Source organism: Petromyzon marinus, chromosome 46 (genome assembly GCF_048934315.1).
Source record: "Petromyzon marinus isolate PM22_M1 ecotype Great Lakes invasive population chromosome 46, UKy_Petmar_22M1.pri1.0, whole genome shotgun sequence".
Classification (NCBI taxonomy): domain Eukaryota; kingdom Metazoa; phylum Chordata; class Hyperoartia; order Petromyzontiformes; family Petromyzontidae; genus Petromyzon; species Petromyzon marinus.
This window is the reverse complement of record NC_133712.1, coordinates 4354857-4373469: the sequence shown is the minus strand read 5'-3', so window position 1 is coordinate 4373469 and position 18613 is coordinate 4354857. Positions and strand designations below refer to the sequence as shown.

At 47.6% G+C, this 18613-nt stretch overlaps 1 long non-coding RNA gene across 1 annotated transcript; it reads left to right on the top strand.

The window, feature by feature from the left end:
* The first annotated feature begins 305 nt into the window (after nucleotides 1–305).
* On the top strand, nucleotides 306–2804 carry LOC142930954 (uncharacterized). The gene is made up of 3 exons (XR_012946951.1): nucleotides 306–1141; nucleotides 1501–1582; nucleotides 2615–2804. It is a non-coding gene; the product is annotated as an uncharacterized LOC142930954 (long non-coding RNA).
* Nucleotides 2805–18613: the final 15809 nt, after the last annotated feature.

The following is an 18613-nucleotide window of genomic DNA, read 5'->3' as shown; positions in this document are numbered from 1 at the left end:
TCGGAGAACGAGAACAGCGACAAAAGAGAGTGGGAGACAGAGACTGAAAGTCATAGGGGGAGAGGGATAGCGAGTGGTCAGAGGCAGAATGTTCATAAATAAATATAATCAAACATTTAATATAATCTTGATTTGAAGCTTTCGTGACTGCAGGAATCCATACTCTTTGGTTCTTTCGGTAAAGTCACGTAGGTAGAAAAATATTAGATCACGACGTTTCGATCGCAACACAAGCAATCGTCATCAGGTGGGACAACCACACCAACTGCTGAAGACAGCAGTGGGACAACCACACCAACTGCTGAAGACAGCAGTTGGTGTGGTTGTCCCACCTGATGACGATTGCTTGTGTTGCGATCGAAACGTCGTGATCTATTATTGTTCTACCTACCTGACTTTACCGGAAGAACCAAAGAGTATGGATTTAATATAGGTGGTGACTGGGTGGCTCCTGGGGCCAATACTGGGTCAAACACAATGATCCGGCACTGCTTCAATAATAATTTTTTAATTTGTGACACACTGCACATTATTCGCTCACTCGAAGCGAGAGAACGACTCAGAGGCGTGAGGGGGAACCACAGACGAGCGGGAAAGGCTACCAGGCGGTGAGCCTGTGCCAAATTTCCCCCCAAGCTTTGTGGTCGTCTTTATATGAAGGTGTTATCAACCAATTAATGAGTGTTTACATATGGGAGGGAACCGGAGTTCCTGGAGAAAACCCACACATGCGAGGAGGCAACAGTCGATCCCATACAGAACGAATAGATGAAGTCAACCTTTGCTGTACCCCCTTCTAGCAGGCCATGATATGACACCTGAAAAGCAACGGGAAGGGAGTTTAACAACATTTGTGTGATCCACCCACCCTTGTTGCCTCCATAGTGCTGGGTTAAAGGACTTCGCCACCAACACCACCTGGCTAAGATCCTAGGTTTTGGATCTTGGGAGTTTCAGCCACCCGTGGTTAAACGACGTTCACAAATGTAGCGAGTTGATGGTCACAACCAGGCACAAGTGACTGCAAAAGTAATGACTCGTTGCAGTAAAGGTTGCGTTTGTTTAATAATCATTGCTGCTGTTCCCGCAGAGCGAAACGCCCATCAAGGCTCCATCAAGAACATTCATCACCCGGACAGAGGTGACCAGAGACCAAAACTCATCACACAAATGCCCTCTTTACTTGCGATTATCAACTGTACATCTCATTTTCATTATCCGGCACAGAACTCTTCATTTGTGGTTCTTTTTTTTAAATTCCACGTCCCTAAACCGTCGTGACAATGAGGAGCTCAGTTCATGTCCGTCCTTAGCGTGTGAATAATGTTCCGATTGTTGTGTAGGTTGACACCCCTGTGTGATTTTGTTGGTTCATGGCCTGACCCAGACAGTACAATCTAGATGTTTCAATCCCCCAAAGGTGAGCTTAATGGTATCATTTGTATGCCCACCCTAGTGTGGCACTGATTGTTCAATCAATTTTCTTCTGTATTTTGACAGCGATTGGAAAACCCTCTCTTCTGTCCTCATGATGGCTTATCATTGGACGACAGGCAGCCAATCACAAGGCACGGTACTGAAGGTAGCTCACACTTAGTTGTGCTGGTTATATCGGCAAAGCTCATGATATGGATTATATATTTTTTTTCGTGACAGTTGATGAGAACACCTAGCCTGTCACGAGTAGATTTCATTATATTGACATGAAAAAAATACTGTGCTGTTTTTGAATATCACACTCATAATTTGAGTAGTAATCATACAAATAATTGCCATGTTCTGTGTACAAATTAAACGAAATTTAGTGAAATAAATAACAAGTAATGTCCTGACTGCATTTACAGTGGGGCACAAGCAAAAATAACAAAATACTTTTCAGTAACATTGTCCTAAAAGTAAAACTTACATAATAGGTGATGTTTTAAGCAATGACCCTTCTTTGGCTGCTGCGTGTATGTGCGTATTATTTATTTCACTTTGTGTCTATGTCTGTGTTCAATTGCGTGCATTTCCATTCATATGTGTGTATTCATTCCTGTGTCTCTGTTAACGTGTCTTTATTTGCCTGTCTGCATGCGTATGTCTTGTGTGTCAGCGGTTGCAACAGGTGTGTGGCCCTGTATATTATTGCGCGTGTGTGGGTGTGTGTCTTCACGTGTGTATTGTTCAGTCTGTATCTCTGTGCATCTTCTGTGCTAGCGAGCGTATGTCTGTATGTCACTAGAGAACGGTTGTGCAGTGGTAGTGCGTAGTGGCACGTTCCTGATGGCCTAAGTTCCATTCCCGGTCACGACGAACAGCAGTAGTTTAGTTGGTTAGCGTGCTGCACTATTAACCTGGCGACCCAAGTTCGATTGCTGCTTATGGCCAACACTGGTGACGAATATCTAAAACGGTCCTGGGGCTCCCTTAGATTAATTCAGCCTTAAATGAGTACTCAGTGCATGTAAAGCATCAGCACTGGGGAGACAAAGGTGGCTGGGTGTAGTTTTGGTCCTCCCATCCCCTTCGTGTTCCGTGCTGACCTTCGTAGATGCTCGCTAACAGCACTTGCCCTAAAAGTCTTTTCAAGGCTATATTGAGGATCTTTGACTTTTGTCTTTGTGTGGTGCAGTGGAGGGAGCACGGAGGGCGGTGCCTGCCATGCGCCCGGTCCTCACCCTGTTTGACGTGAGCCCAACATCGTCACACGACCACAACCAACCCATGTCTCATTTCCCACACCGCTGGCGAAAGCACTGTGTGTGTGATCTCGTGTGCTGTAGCTTTCTGTACCGTGCTGTGTTTGCTGTGTTAGCCATCATGTGCTGGGGCGTTCTGTGCGTTCTCTTGTGTGCTGTCGCATTCTGAGCTGTGCTGAAATTGCTGTCATGTTGCTGTAGTGCGCTGCGATGTGCTGTAGCGCTCTGCGCTCTGCTTGCGGTGTGCAGGACAGCGAAGAGCAGCAGAACGAGGCTCGCACTGCTCAGAGCTCCACGTCCCAGATGAAGGCAGCGCGTGTCCTGCAGACGTTCGTCAACCCCTTTGGCTTGGTGAGACATGGGGAGACAGGGACATGTGGAGGCACAGGGGTAGTTGAGTGGCATGGAGATGCATGGACTTTGAGACACGGGAATTACAAGGACACCAAGACAATGCAGTGATACAAGCGACTTAGGGACGTGGGGAACACACAGGAGGCATGGTAAATGAGAGACAGATAGGAGGCATAGAGACACAATATTAGCACAGGGTCACACGTGACACGGGGTCACTTAGGATTTGGATAAAACGGTCTTCCTTGACGCAGAAATCCTGGAAACACGAAGACGTGGGGACTCGAGGAAGTGGTTGAATATAAAAAGTTCGCTTGTGCATCTGTTCATGTGCTTGTGCTTGCAGTATCTACCATCCAGTGACGGGAAATCTCTGCCATTTCAAGAAAAGAAATTGGATCCTAACTCAAAAGTGTTTGAGGTAACACGTGATTGTTGTGTGCTAACATCTTGCTCACATCATCATCTCCATCATCATTTTCTCCATCATTCCATTTCACAAACCACTTGTGCACACGTGCGGATGGGTTCTGAGTGAGGAATTTTAGTGGTTTGGTGATTAATGTGGTTATTTGAGTGCATGTTTGAGCAGATGAGTGGGTGAATGAATGGTTGAGTGAGTGCGTGGGTAGGTGAGAGAGTGTAGTTGAGCGCATGATTGGTTGGATCGTTGAACGAGTACCTGAGTGGCTGAGTAAGTGAATGAGTGTTTAAGTAGTTGACTGAGTGAGTGATGAGAACCCGTTGAGTGCTATCTCATCCGTCTCTGTAGATCTGTAGTCGCTGGAAACTGATGAAAGCGCTAGAGAAACCAAAGAAGAGCTCTGCACAGCCTGCAAAAGCCAAACACGGTGAAGGCACACACACACATCATGAACACAGAGACATGCACGAATCCAGCAGTCGCAAACACTTGCACGTGCATGTGCACACACACACATGCAGACATGTACAGAAGTCGAGGCGTTGCTCACACACACATACGACAAAAACAAAAATCGTATCACCTTTAACAGACTTGGGGCAAGTGCTGTTAGCAAGCATCTCTGAAGATCCAGGATTACACGAGGGGTGGGTAGTCAACACCAGGCTCGGCTGCCTTTGTTTCCCCAGCACTGATGATTACACATCGTGCCCGGTACTCATTTAAGACTCCGTCGACCTCGGGGAGGCCCAGGACTTGATCAAATATTTGCCATTGCTGTTGATCGCAAGCGGGAATTGAAATCAGTTCACTGGGTTTGCAGTGCATTAACCAGCACACTACTGCACGCACTCGCCATGAGTGACGGATCCCCGTGTCTGCAGCGGAGAAGAAGATGAAGGTGGAGCGCCCTCAAGAGGAGCCGGTCGCCGTACCGACTGTGCGAGAGCACAATTTTCTGAACCGGTCCTGGCCCTCCCCGAGTTTGACTCGGCCTCAATTGAGTACCTGGTGCGATGTTTAAAAACATTGCCGCTTGGGAGACAAAGGCGGCCGGGCGTGGTGCTGGCCACCCAACCCCTCGTGTGCCGTTTCGGCCTTCATAGGTGCTCTCTAACAGCACTTGTCCCAACAGTCTGTTAAAGCTCTATGGGGGATCTGTGTTTGCTTTCGTCCCTCTCGACCGCCTATCTGCCTCTTCTACTCTTGTTTGTCCGCCCACCGTTGAGCGGCTATTCCTGTGCGTGGCCCCGTAGCATCACCCATACCGTTCCTTCCTGGGCATCACCTGCCTCATGCAAATCTCGACGCGCGAAGAGGACTTCATTATCGACACACTGATGCTGCGCGACGACCTGTACATCCTCAACGAGGCCTTCACCAACCCCAACATTGTCAAGATGAGAGGCACGCGTGCACGTAGACATGCATAAACAAAATAATCGAGTGAGACAGCAAAACAAGGAGAGAGACATCCCTCTCCCTCGCCGACTTTGTAGCACGACGCCTGGGTCCCTCCAGCTTCCTGCCAATGTATCATTGCACTGCCTGCACACTCGATATGAATGCCATTGGGTGAATGTTTACAACAATAAATTGCACTTGTATTGCACCTAAAGCGTAACAAACATCTCGGGGCGCAGAATTACACGGGGAGAACAGGGGGGAGCAGAATTTTTATTTATTTAAAGCTTTCGTGACTGCAGGGATTGATATTCTTGGTTCTTTTGGTAAAGTCACGTAGAAGGGCAACAATAAAATATAAAAAATATAAAACAATAAAATTCTTTCTGTGGTTTTCACACCTGATGATGATTGCTTGTGTTGCAGTCGAAACGTCGTGAGAATTGTATTGTTTTATATATTTTTATTATTTTATTGCTTCCCTTCTACGTGGTGGTGACTTTCCCGAAAGGACCAAAGAATAGGAGGGAGCAGGTCGGACCGAGCAAGGGAAATAGAGAAAGGAAGCAATTAAGGGGGGCTGGCTGCAGCCATGCCTTGTTGACAGCGGCGGCGGCGACGATGGTTACTAGGGACGTTGTAACCATATCTTGAGCACCGGCCACGTGAGAGGCGTGGTGCTTGACGCGGCGACGCAGTGGCGCAGTGATTGCCACGGTGACGTGGTGATTGACGCTGCGGTGTGGCGGGGGCGCAGGTTTTCCACGGAGCGGACTCGGACATTGAGTGGCTGCAACGTGACCTGGGCCTGTACGTGGTGGGCCTGTTCGACACGCACCCAGCGGCGCGCTCCCTCGGCCTCGCCAGAAACTCGCTCGCCCACCTCCTCATGCACTACTGCAGCCTGTCTACCGACAAGCAGTACCAGCTGGCTGACTGGCGCATCCGGTACGCACGCCGCACTTGCTCGAACCTCTGCATACGCGCGTGCATGCACGGGCTAACTTGTACACACGTACACAAACAAAGGCAAAGATCCCCTGTATAGCCTCAACTAATTGTTGGGGAAAGTGCTATTAACAGACACCTGTGAAGGCCAGCACGACACAGGAGGGGGTGGGTGGCCAGTACCATGCACGGCCGCCTTTGTCTCCCCAGTGGTTATGTTTACACACCGCTACACCAGGTACTCATTTGAGGCTGAGTCGAGCTAGTGGAGGGCCGGGACCGGTTCAGATAATTGTCACAGGTGTTGGCCGTGAGTAGAAATCGAACTCGTTTCACCAGGTTCATAGCACAGGGTGCTAGCCGCTACTCTACTGCTTACACATTCACACACAAGGACAAAGATCCCCCGTGTCGCCTGAATAGACTGCTGAATCTAGTTGGCCAGGGTGAGGAATTGAAGTCCCATCACTGGGTTCGTAGAACAGTACATATGAAGCACTTTCACCCCCCCCTCCCCACTCAAGTTATCTTAGCGAGCCCCTATTAAGGCTGGCACAATGTTTGAGAGGGTAATGTGGTTAGCATCATGCCTGACCTCCTTTGCTTCCCCAGTGCTGATGTTCATATCTTATACTAGGTACTCATTTAAGGCCCAGTCAGTCTTGGGGGAGGTCCAATACTGGTTTTTATATCACTCCCAAATGATGTTATCCTTCACCGGAAATGAAACATGGGTCAACAGATAAATGTTGCGGTACATTAACATCTGCGTCTCATACACACTCGCATGCACACACTCACACACAAACACATACACACTCACAATTGCATACACACGCACACCAACACTTGCACACATCCACGTATGCACGCACACACACAGGCCTCTCCTGCCAGACATGCTGCACTGTGCGCGTGCCGACACGCACTACCTGCTGTACGTGTACGACCGCGTCCGCGCCGACCTGCTCACCAAGGCGCTGGGCCGACCCAACCTCCTGCAGCTTGTGTGGGACCAGAGCCGAACTGTGGCACTCAAGGTGAGTGGTGGGCAATGGCTGAGCCAGGATTTTCAGGTGGGGAGGGGGGCAACCCCTCCAGCAATGAAAAAAGGTAGTGTTAGTAAGTAAGGACTTGTCCCTTGGTTTTTATTTGACGTGTGTGCGGCGATGGCGCAGCCATCGATCGAGGATCGAATTCGAACCGCGTTGTGTGGTCGGCATCGCGACTGCGCACAATTCTGCGAGTCGCTGAAACTGCTTAGCCATTACTTATTACCAATTATGGACTCAGACTATTGTCCTATCATCTCATAGAGTCCCTGGCACGTAATAATATGCTACAAAGTGGCAGTGAGGGTCGCAAAATGCCGATTTATTACCAATAAACCCCAATGATCCGATCTAAATTAGGGATTTCGATCGGATCATTGGGGGGGCACGTGCCACCCCACCCCCCACTGGCTCCGCCAGTCAGCAACTTACAAGCCTATCTTTGTAAGCAAATCCACCACTCTCACTCTCGATCGGGACAGTTGCCCACCCTTCCAAAAATATTGTTTATTCTGTTACAAGGCCTCGAGCAATAAACAAAGAATATATTTATCTTTTTAACTAGATAAACGAAGTGATATAGTTCATGGTGTAATGTGTGTAGACTATTGTACTATCATCTCATAGAGTCCCTGGAACGTAATAATATGCTACACAGTGGCAGTGGAGGGGGTCGCAAAATGCCGATTTATGTTCAATGTGGTGACTCGGGCCTGCCGTACCGTTTTAATGTTCATGCATCCTAATTAGTGCATTCGCGATAAAAATTCCCACTGGAAACATTGGTTACCGACTTTCAGAACTGGTAATTGATGCTGAAAACAATTACCAGTTAACCGATGATCATTTTAACAACCCTGGTAATTATTGCTGCCGCTGTCACTACTTGCATGGTTCCATCTCCCTCTCTCTCCCTGTGTGCGTGTGTGTGTGTCTCAGCGCTACCACAAGCCGGTGTTCACCGAGGACTCCTACCTGGAGCTGCTGCACAAGCACAAGCAGCCACTGGATGTGCAGCAGAGCAGCGCCGCCCGGCTCCTGTACGCCTGGCGCGACCGCACGGCACGCGCCGAGGACGAGAGCACGGGGTGAGAGCACCCGCGGCGCTGAAATAGCCGTGTACTGCACTGCATAGCATAGTGCAGCAAAGCACGGGACTTTCCGACAGCGTAGAATAACACAGCAAACGGAACAACACCACAGCGTTCAAAATATTTATCTTGACTTATCAGAATATTTATTTAGACTGGAGGAATCCGATGAGCTATGAACTCTTTATCACAGATGTCCAGAGTAGCGACAAATGTATGAATATAAAGCATATAAGTAAAAATTGCATAATTACATGAATTACTGTAGATTTTTTAACACTCAATGCACTTTAGGGCAAGGCAGCAAAACAACAACAAAAACGATCCAAGACCGCACCAAAACAACACACAGTCTAAATTTTGATTTAAAACTTTCGTGACTGCAGTAATTCATATTCTTAGCTCTTTCGGTAAAGTCACGTTGAAGGGAAACAATAAATAATAAAATATATATAAAACAATAAAAGTTATCACGACGTTTTGACCATAACACATTAAAATGGAAATATCGATACACGGGTGTTTTATAATATAGCACAGTAAAACACTGGGGTGTACGACGCAGCACTTTTTAATTTACCTGATCGCGATCCTGAACCAGTTGTAGAAACTGCACATTCCAGTGCCGTAGGTCAATGGTTGCGTAGTACGATTACTGTCGCTGTTGCGTTGTTGGGCCTGTACGGCCTGTGTGATTATTGTTATTGCTGAGATGTGCATAGTGCCCTGGCCTGACCGGTGTGTGTTGTGCTGTTGCTGTCACAGATAAGTCCTCCCAAACCATATGCTCATGAAGATCGCAGAGGAGATGCCTCGGTAAGCCGCGCACGGTGGTGGTGGGGCCGGTGGTGGCAGGGACAGTTGGGATGGTGGTGCGAGTGATACCCATGATGGTATTGACAGTGGTGGTAATATTCGCCCTCCAACAACAACGAATGTCAGAAGAGCGATGCTCACAATAAAGAGCGGAGTGCCGGGCGGCTAAAATGCAGCAAGTTGGCACAGTCGCGTGCACAGCTGGTGCATCTGCCCCAGTCATTGCAGTCAGTCAACCCATGGGACCTGGCTCTGTTCCGTGAGCTCCTGTTAGCGAGCCTTCGACATTGCACGTGGATTCGGAATGCACCTGGCCTGAGACAACCGCCGTGGTGATGTCACCAACACTTATTGGCATATGGCGCCTGTTCTTGTTGTTGGCAATAGTGGTGGTGGCTGATGATTGTGCTGTTAGTAGTGAGAGTGGTAGTGATAGTGTTGATGGTGGTGCCACTCATAATGTTTTGATGTGGATGGTGATCTGGATGCTGGTGATGATATGGATATGGTGATAGTATGATGGTGATGATGAAGGTTGCATTGTGGTAATAGCATTGGTTTGTATGATCCTGATAATGACCAGGCTATATATACGTACGCCAGACAAGACAGGCTTTACGTACGTATGCCAGCCTGAACACAATATACATACGTACGCCAGGATGAACAGTCTATACATACTCATTGTTTTTTTCGGTAAAGTCACGTATGTAGAAATACAATAAAATTTTATTATTATATTATTTATTGTATTTCTACATACGTGACTTTACCGAAAAAAAACAATGAGTAATTTTATGCAGTCACGAAAGCTTTAATACTTTATTAGGCTATACATCCATAGACTTTCCTGAGCTGCCTATACGCACATACGCCAGAATGAACAATATACGTATGTACACCAGCATGAATAGGATATATGTACGCCATCTTGAACGGATATGCTTTTGCCAGTATTAATGGCTATATGCACCCTAGTCCGTGCCATTGCTGTTTGATGCAAGACAGAGAGGGAGTGCTGGCTTGTTGTAACGTTGTGCTGTTTCTGTGAGATTGTGTTGTTGCTGTGACGTGGTTTTGCCGTGATGTTGCATTGCTCTGGCGTTGTGTTGTGACGCGTGTCGCTGCTCTAACATGTTGACATCGTCGTTGCCGACGCAGGGAGCTGCAGGGCGTGCTCGCGTGCTGCAATCCGGTGCCGCCCCTCTTGAGGCAGAACTCCAATGAGCTGTGGCAGCTCGTCAAGCAGGCACGCCTCGTCCCGCTCATCAAGGTGAGCGCAGAAGCGGAGGCGGCTCGGTGGAGCAGCAAGGGGTTCATAATGGACGGCCACGGTTGAGATACGGATGAAAGATAGATAGGGCAAGAGAGTCGGAGAACGAGAACAGAGACAAAAGAGAGTGGGAGACAGAGACTGAAAGTCATAGGGGGAGAGGGATAGCGAGTGGTCAGAGGCAGAATGTTCATAAATATAATCAAACATTTAATATAATCTTGATTTGAAGCTTTCGTGACTGCAGGAATCCATACTCTTTGGTTCTTTCGGTAAAGTCACGTAGGTAGAAAAATATTAGATCACGACGTTTCGATCGCAACACAAGCAATCGTCATCAGGTGGGACAACCACACCAACTGCTGAAGACAGCAGTGGGACAACCACACCAACTGCTGTCTTCAGCAGTTGGTGTGGTTGTCCCACCTGATGACGATTGCTTGTGTTGCGATCGAAACGTCGTAATCTATTGTTTTTCTACCTACCTGACTTTACCGAAAGAACCAAAGAGTATGGATTTAATATAGGTGGTGACTGGGTGGCTCCTGGGGCCAATACTGGGTCAAGCACAATGATCCGGCACTGCTTCAATAATATTTTTTTAACTTGTGACACACTGCACATTATTCGCTCACTCGAAGCGAGAGAACGACTCAGAGGCGTGAGGAGGAACCACAGACGATCGGGAAAGGCTACCAGGTGGTGAGCCTGTGCCAAATTTCCCCCCAAACTTTGTGGTCGTCTATATATGCAGGTGTTATCAACCAATTAATGAGTGTTTACATATGGGAGGGAACCGGAGTTCCTGGAGAAAACCCACACATGCGAGGAGGCAACAGTCGATCCCATGCAGAACGAATAGATGAAGTCAACCTTTGCTGTACCCCCTTCTAGCAGGCCATGCTATGACACCTGAAAAGCAACGGGAAGGGAGTTTAACACCATTTGTGTGATCCACCCACCCTTGTTGCCTCCATAGTGCTGGGTTACAGGACTTCGCCACCAACACCACCCGGCTAAGATCCTAGGTTTTGGATCTTGGGAGTTTCAGCCACCCGTGGTTAAACGACGTTCACAAATGTAGCGAGTTGATGGTCACAACCAGGCACAAGTGACTGCAAAAATAATGACTCGTTGCAGTAAAGGTTGCGTTTGTTTAATAATCTTTGCTGCTGTTCCCGCAGAGCGAAACGCCCATCAAGGCTCCATCGAGAACATTCATCACCCGGGCAGATGTGACCAGAGACCAAAACTCATCACACAAATGCCCTCTTTACTTGCGATTATAAACTCGACATCTCTTTTTCTCATCCGGCACAGAACTCTTCATTTGTGGTTCTTTTTTAAAATTCCACGTCCCCAAACCGTCGTGACAATGAGGAGCTCAGTTCATGTACGTCCTTAGAGTGTGAATAATGTTACGATTGTCGTGTAGGTTGACACCCCTGTGTGATTTTGTTGGTTCATTGCCTGACCCTGACAGTACAATCTAGATGTTTCAATCCCCCAAAGGTGACATTAATGGTATCATTTGTATGCCCACCCTAGTGTGGCACTGATTGTTCAATCAATTTTCTTCTGTGTTTTGACAGCGATTGGAAAACCCTCTCTTCTGTCCTCACGATGGCTTATCATTGGACGACAGGCAGCCAATCACAAGGCACGGTACTGAAGGTAGCTCACACTTAGTTGTGCTGGTTATATCGGCAAAGCTCATGATATGGATTATATTTTTTTATTCGTGACAGTTGATGAGAGCACCTAGCCTGTCACGAGTAGATTTAATTTTATTGACATGAAAAAATACTGTGCTGTTTTTTAATATCACACTCAGAATTTGAGTAGTAATCATACAAATAATTGCCATGTTCTGTGTACAAATTAAACATAATTTGGTGAAATAAATAACAAATAATGTCCTGACTGCATTTACAGTGGGGCACAAGCAAAAATAACAAACTACTTTTCAGTAACATTGTCCTAAAAGTAAAACTTACATAATAGGTGATGTTTTAAGCAATGACCCTTCTTTGGCTGCTGCGTATATGTGCGTATTATTTCACTATCTTTGTGTCTATGCCTGTGTTCAATTGCGTGCCTTTCCATTCATATGTGTGTATTCATTCCTGTGTCTCTGTTAACGTGTCTTTATTTGCCTGTCTGCATGCGTATGTCTTGTGTGTCAGCGGTTGCAACAGGTGTGTGGCCGTGTATATTATTGCGCCTGTGTGGGTGTGTGTGTTCACATGTGTATTGTTCAGTCTGTATCTCTGTGCATCTTCTGTGCTAGCTTATGTCTGTATGTCACTTGAGAGCGGTTGTGCAGTGGTAGTGTGTAGTGGCACGTTCCTGATGGCCTAAGTTCCATTCCCGGTCACGACGAACAGCAGTAGTTTAGCTGGTTAGCGTGCTGCACTATTAACCTGGTGACCCAAGTTCGATTGCTGCTTATGGCCAACACCGGTGACGAATATCTAAACCAGTCCTGGTGCTCCCTTACATTAATTCAGCCTTAAATGAGTACTCAGTGCGTGTAAAGCATCAGCCCTGGGGAGACAAAGGTGGCTGGGTGTAGTGTTGGTCCTCCCATCCCCTTCGTGTTCTGTGCTGACCTTCGTAGATGCTTGCTAACAGCACTTGCCCTAAAATCTTTTCAAGGCTATATTGAAGATCTTTGACTTTTGTCTTTGTGTGGTGCAGTGGAGGGAGCACGGAGGGCGGTGCCTGCCACGCGCCCGGTCCTCACCCTGTTCGACGTGAGCCCAACATCCTCACACGACCACAACCAACCCATGTCTCATCTCCCACACCGCTGGCGAAAGCACTGTGTGTGTGATCTCGTGTGCTGTAGCTTTCTGTACCGTGCTGTGTTTGCTGTGTTAGCCATCATGTGCTGGGGCGTTCTGTGCGTTCTCTTGTGTGCTGTCGCATTCTGAGCTGTGCTGAAATTGCTGTCATGTTGCTGGAGACACAATATTAGCACAGGGTCACACGTGACACGGGGTCACTTAGGATTTGGATAAAACGGTTTTCATTGACACACAAATCCTGGAAACATGAAACGTGGGGACTTGAAGTGGTTGTAAATAAAAAGTTCGCTTGTGCATCTGTTCATGTGCTTGTGCTTGCAGTATCTACCATCCAGTGACGGGAAATCTCTGCCATTTCAAGAAAAGAAATTGAATCCTAACTCAAAAGTGTTTGAGGTAACACGTGATTGTTGTGTGCCTACATCTTGCTCACATCATCATCTCCATCATCATCATCATCTCCATCATTCCATTTCACAAACCACTTGTGCGGATGGGTGCTGAGTGAGGAATTTTAGTGGTTTGGTGATTAATGTGGTTATTTGAGTGCATGTTTGAGCAGATGAGTGGGTGAATGAATGGTTGAGTGAGTGCTTGGGTAGGTGAGAGAGTGTAGTTGAGTGCATGAGTGGTTGAATCGTTGAACGAGTACCTGAGTGGCTGAATAAGTGAATGAGTGTTTAAGTAGTTGACTGAGTGAGTGATAAGAACCCGTTGAGTGCTATCTCATCCGTCTCTGTAGATCTGTAGTCACTGGAAACTGATGAAAACGTCAGAGAAACCAAAGAAGAGCTCTGCACAGCCTGCAAAAGCCAAACACGGTGAAGGCACACACACACACACCATGAACACAGAGACATGCACTAATCCAGCAGTCGCAAACACTTGCACGTGCATGTGCACACACACACATGCAGACACGTACAGAAGTCGAGGCGTGGCTCACAAACACACGACAAAAACAAAAATCGCATCACCTTTAACAGACTTGGGGCAAGTGCTGTTAGCAAGCGTCTCTGAAGATCCAGGATTACACGAGGGGTGGGTAGTCAACACCAGGCTCGGCTGCCTTTGTTTCCCCAGCACTGATGATTACACATCGTGCCCGGTACTCATTTAAGGCTCCGTCGACCTCGGGGAGGCCCAGGACTTGATCAAATATTTGCCATTGCTGTTGATCGCAAGCGGGAATTGAAATCAGGTCACTGGGTTTGCAGTGCATTAACCAGCACACTACTGCACGCACGCGCCATGAGTGACGGATCCCCGTGTCTGCAGCGGAGAAGAAGATGAAGGTGGAGCGCCCTCAAGAGGAGCCGGTCGCCGTACCGACTGTGCGAGAGCACAATTTAAAGCTTTCGTGACTGCAGGGATTGATATTCTTGGTTCTTTCGGTAAAGTCACGTAGAAGGGCAACAATAAAATAATAAAAATATAAAACAATAAATTTCTTGCTGTGCTTTTCACACCTGATGATGATTGCTTGTGTTGCAGTCGAAACGCCGACTGTGCGAGAGCACAATTATCTGAACCGGTCCTGGGCCTCCCCTAGTTTGACTCGGCCTCAATTGAGTACCTGGTGCGATGTTTAAAAACATTGCCGCTTGGGAGACAAAGGCGGCCGGGCGTGGTGCTGGCCACCCAACCCCTCGTGTGCCGTTTCGGCCTTCATAGGTGCTCTCTAACACCACTTGCCCCAACAGTCTGTTAAAGCTCTACGGGGGATCTGTGTTTGTTGTCTGGGTGCGTGCCAGCATGTGTGTGTGACGTGTGTGGTCGTATAATATCGAGTTGTGATGTGTGGTTGGTTTGTTGGGTTGTGCCGTCTGTGTGCTTTCGTCCCGCTCGACCGCCTATCTGCCTCTTCTACTCTTGTTGTCGCCCACCGTTGAGCGGCTATTCCTGTGCGTGGCCCCGTAGCATCACTCATACCGTTCCTTCCTGGGCATCACCTGCCTCATGCAAATCTCGACGCGCGAAGAGGACTTCATTATCGACACACTGATGCTGCGCGACGACCTGCACATCCTCAACGAGGCCTTCACCAACCCCAACATTGTCAAGGTGAGAGGCACGCGTGCACGTAGACATGCATAAACAAAATAATCGAGTGAGACAGCAAAACAAGGAGAGAGACATCCCTCTCCCTCGCCGACTTTGTAGCACGACGCCTGGGTCCCTCCAGCTTGCTGCCAATGTATCATTGCACTGCCTGCACACTTGATATGAATGCCATTGGGTGAATGTTTACAACAATAAATTGCACTTGTATTGCACCTAAAGCGTAACAAACATCTCGGGGCGCAGAATTACACGGGGAGAACAGGAGGGAGCAGAATTTTTATTTAAAGCTTTCGTGACTGCAGGGATTGATATTCTTGGTTCTTTCGGTAAAGTCACGTAGAAGGGCAACAATAAAATAATAAAAATATAAAACAATAAATTTCTTGCTGTGCTTTTCACACCTGATGATGATTGCTTGTGTTGCAGTCGAAACGCCGACTGTGCGAGAGCACAATTATCTGAACCGGTCCTGGGCCTCCCCTAGTTTGACTCGGCCTCAATTGAGTACCTGGTGCGATGTTTAAAAACATTGCCGCTTGGGAGACAAAGGCGGCCGGGCGTGGTGCTGGCCACCCAACCCCTCGTGTGCCGTTTCGGCCTTCATAGGTGCTCTCTAACACCACTTGCCCCAACAGTCTGTTAAAGCTCTACGGGGGATCTGTGTTTGTTGTCTGGGTGCGTGCCAGCATGTGTGTGTGACGTGTGTGGTCGTATAATATCGAGTTGTGATGTGCGGTTGGTTTGTTGGGTTGTGCCGTCTGTGTGCTTTCGTCCCGCTCGACCGCCTATCTGCCTCTTCTACTCTTGTTGTCGCCCACCGTTGAGCGGCTATTCCTGTGCGTGGCCCCGTAGCATCACTCATACCGTTCCTTCCTGGGCATCACCTGCCTCATGCAAATCTCGACGCGCGAAGAGGACTTCATTATCGACACACTGATGCTGCGCGACGACCTGCACATCCTCAACGAGGCCTTCACCAACCCCAACATTGTCAAGGTGAGAGGCACGCGTGCACGTAGACATGCATAAACAAAATAATCGAGTGAGACAGCAAAACAAGGAGAGAGACATCCCTCTCCCTCGCCGACTTTGTAGCACGACGCCTGGGTCCCTCCAGCTTGCTGCCAATGTATCATTGCACTGCCTGCACACTCGATATGAATGCCATTGGGTGAATGTTTACAACAATAAATTGCACTTGTATTGCACCTAAAGCGTAACAAACATCTCGGGGCGCAGAATTACACGGGGAGAACAGGAGGGAGCAGAATTTTTATTTTTATTTAAAGCTTTCGTGACTGCAGGGATTGATATTCTTGGTTCTTTCGGTAAAGTCACGTAGAAGGGCAACAATAAAATAATAAAAATATAAAACAATACATTTCTTGCTGTGCTTTTCACACCTGATGATGATTGCTTGTGTTGCAGTCGAAACGCCGACTGTGCGAGAGCACAATTATCTGAACCGGTCCTGGGCCTCCCCTAGTTTGACTCGGCCTCAATTGAGTACCTGGTGCGATGTTTAAAAACATTGCCGCTTGGGAGACAAAGGCGGCCGGGCGTGGTGCTGGCCACCCAACCCCTCGTGTGCCGTTTCGGCCTTCATAGGTGCTCTCTAACACCACTTGCCCCAACAGTCTGTTAAAGCTCTACGGGGGATCTGTGTTGTCTGGGTGCGTGCCAGCATGTGTGTGTGACGTGTGTGGTCGTATAATATCGAGTTGTGATGTGCGGTTGGTTTGTTGGGTTGTGCCGTCTGTGTGCTTTCGTCCCGCTCGACCGCCTATCTGCCTCTTCTACTCTTGTTGTCGCCCACCGTTGAGCGGCTATTCCTGTGCGTGGCCCCGTAGCATCACTCATACCGTTCCTTCCTGGGCATCACCTGCCTCATGCAAATCTCGACGCGCGAAGAGGACTTCATTATCGACACACTGATGCTGCGCGACGACCTGCACATCCTCAACGAGGCCTTCACCAACCCCAACATTGTCAAGGTGAGAGGCACACGTGCACGTAGACATGCATAAACAAAATAATCGAGTGAGACAGCAAAACAAGGAGAGAGACATCCCTCTCCCTCGCCGACTTTGTAGCACGACGCCTGGGTCCCTCCAGCTTGCTGCCAATGTATCATTGCACTAAATTTCGATTTAAAGCTTTCGTGACTGCAATGATTCATCTTCTTTGGTTCTTTCGGTAAAGTCACGTAGAATGAGAATAAAATAATAAATTGATAAAAAAAAAAATAACACAATAATATTCTCACGACGTTTCGGCCACAACACAAGCGGCCTTCATCAGGTGAAGGGAGCGAGACTGGTAGGACAGCGCTGGAGTGAGAGAGCCACGTTCAGATCACGGCTTTTAAGCTGTGTGAGAGGAACAAAGAGCCTTGACGAAGGAATTAGCATAAAATTTAGCATTGAAAAGGCTGAATGATTAGCTTGTGACTGGTCACAGAAATAGCTATGTTAAAGTTAAAGCATACACATCCGCAGAGGCACCCATTGTTAAAAGGAATTAGCATAGAATTTAGCATTGAAATAGCTAAATTAAGGCATTCGCTTGTAACTGCTACAGAAATAGTTACGTTGAAGTCAGAGCATACACATTCACCGAGGCACTTAGTACAAATCAAAACAGGAGAATTTAGCATTGAAATAACTAGGCGAATTTAGCATTGAAATAACTGGGTGATTTGCTGGTGACTGGTCACAGAAATGACTACACATCTGAGCTATTCACAGTACTATATAGTGAACCAATAAAAACTAAAATATAAATTACCTTCATGTTATCAATAAACTCTATATTCTCCAATCAGCTAAGCTACCAACCATAAGTCGTTATATATCACAATGCTATATGGCGAAAAAATGGGTGGATTCTTACCCTCAAATTTCCGTACCACGGATAGCTACGGGCCCCGTTCAGACGGACGAGTTCGTCCATGGTCGGAACAGAGGAGGGGGAGAGACTGCATACTGATGTACCCCCCCTGGTGAGACATTGCTTAACCAACACATACTTCACCTGGAATGGAACTTTCTACAAACAAACTGAGGGCACCCCAATGGGCTCCCCCCTATCTCCGGTTGTAGCCAACGTATTCATGGAAAAATTTGAAACTGACGCCATCCAGACTGCCACTCTACGCCCGACCTTATGGAAGAGGTACGTTGATGACACCTTTGTCATCTGGCCACATGGCCAGCCTGCTCTAGACCAATTCCGCGACCACATCAATTCCATACACCCAGCCATCAGATTTACCATGGAGGTCGAAAAAGATGGCAAACTACCCTTTCTGGATGTCTTAATTAAAAGGAGACATGATGGTTCAATGAGCCACTCTGTCTACAGGAAAGCTACCCATACAGATGCTTACTTGAAACCGGATTCCCACCACCATCCATCCCAGAAGAACTGCCTCATCAAGACTCTATACCATAGAGCCCAATGCATTTCCGACCAGGAACACATTACCAGTGAACTCAAGCACGTACACCAGGCTCTCAGGGCTAATGGCTACTCCGACTACACAATCCGCAAAGCCATCACTCCAGTCATGAAGAAGGATCCTCTTGTGGAGCCACTCAAAACCATCACCTTACCCTACATTGCAGGGGTCACTAAAAAGATCTCCAAAATCCTGAATAAACACAAGATCCAGGTCCGATTCAACACAGTACACAA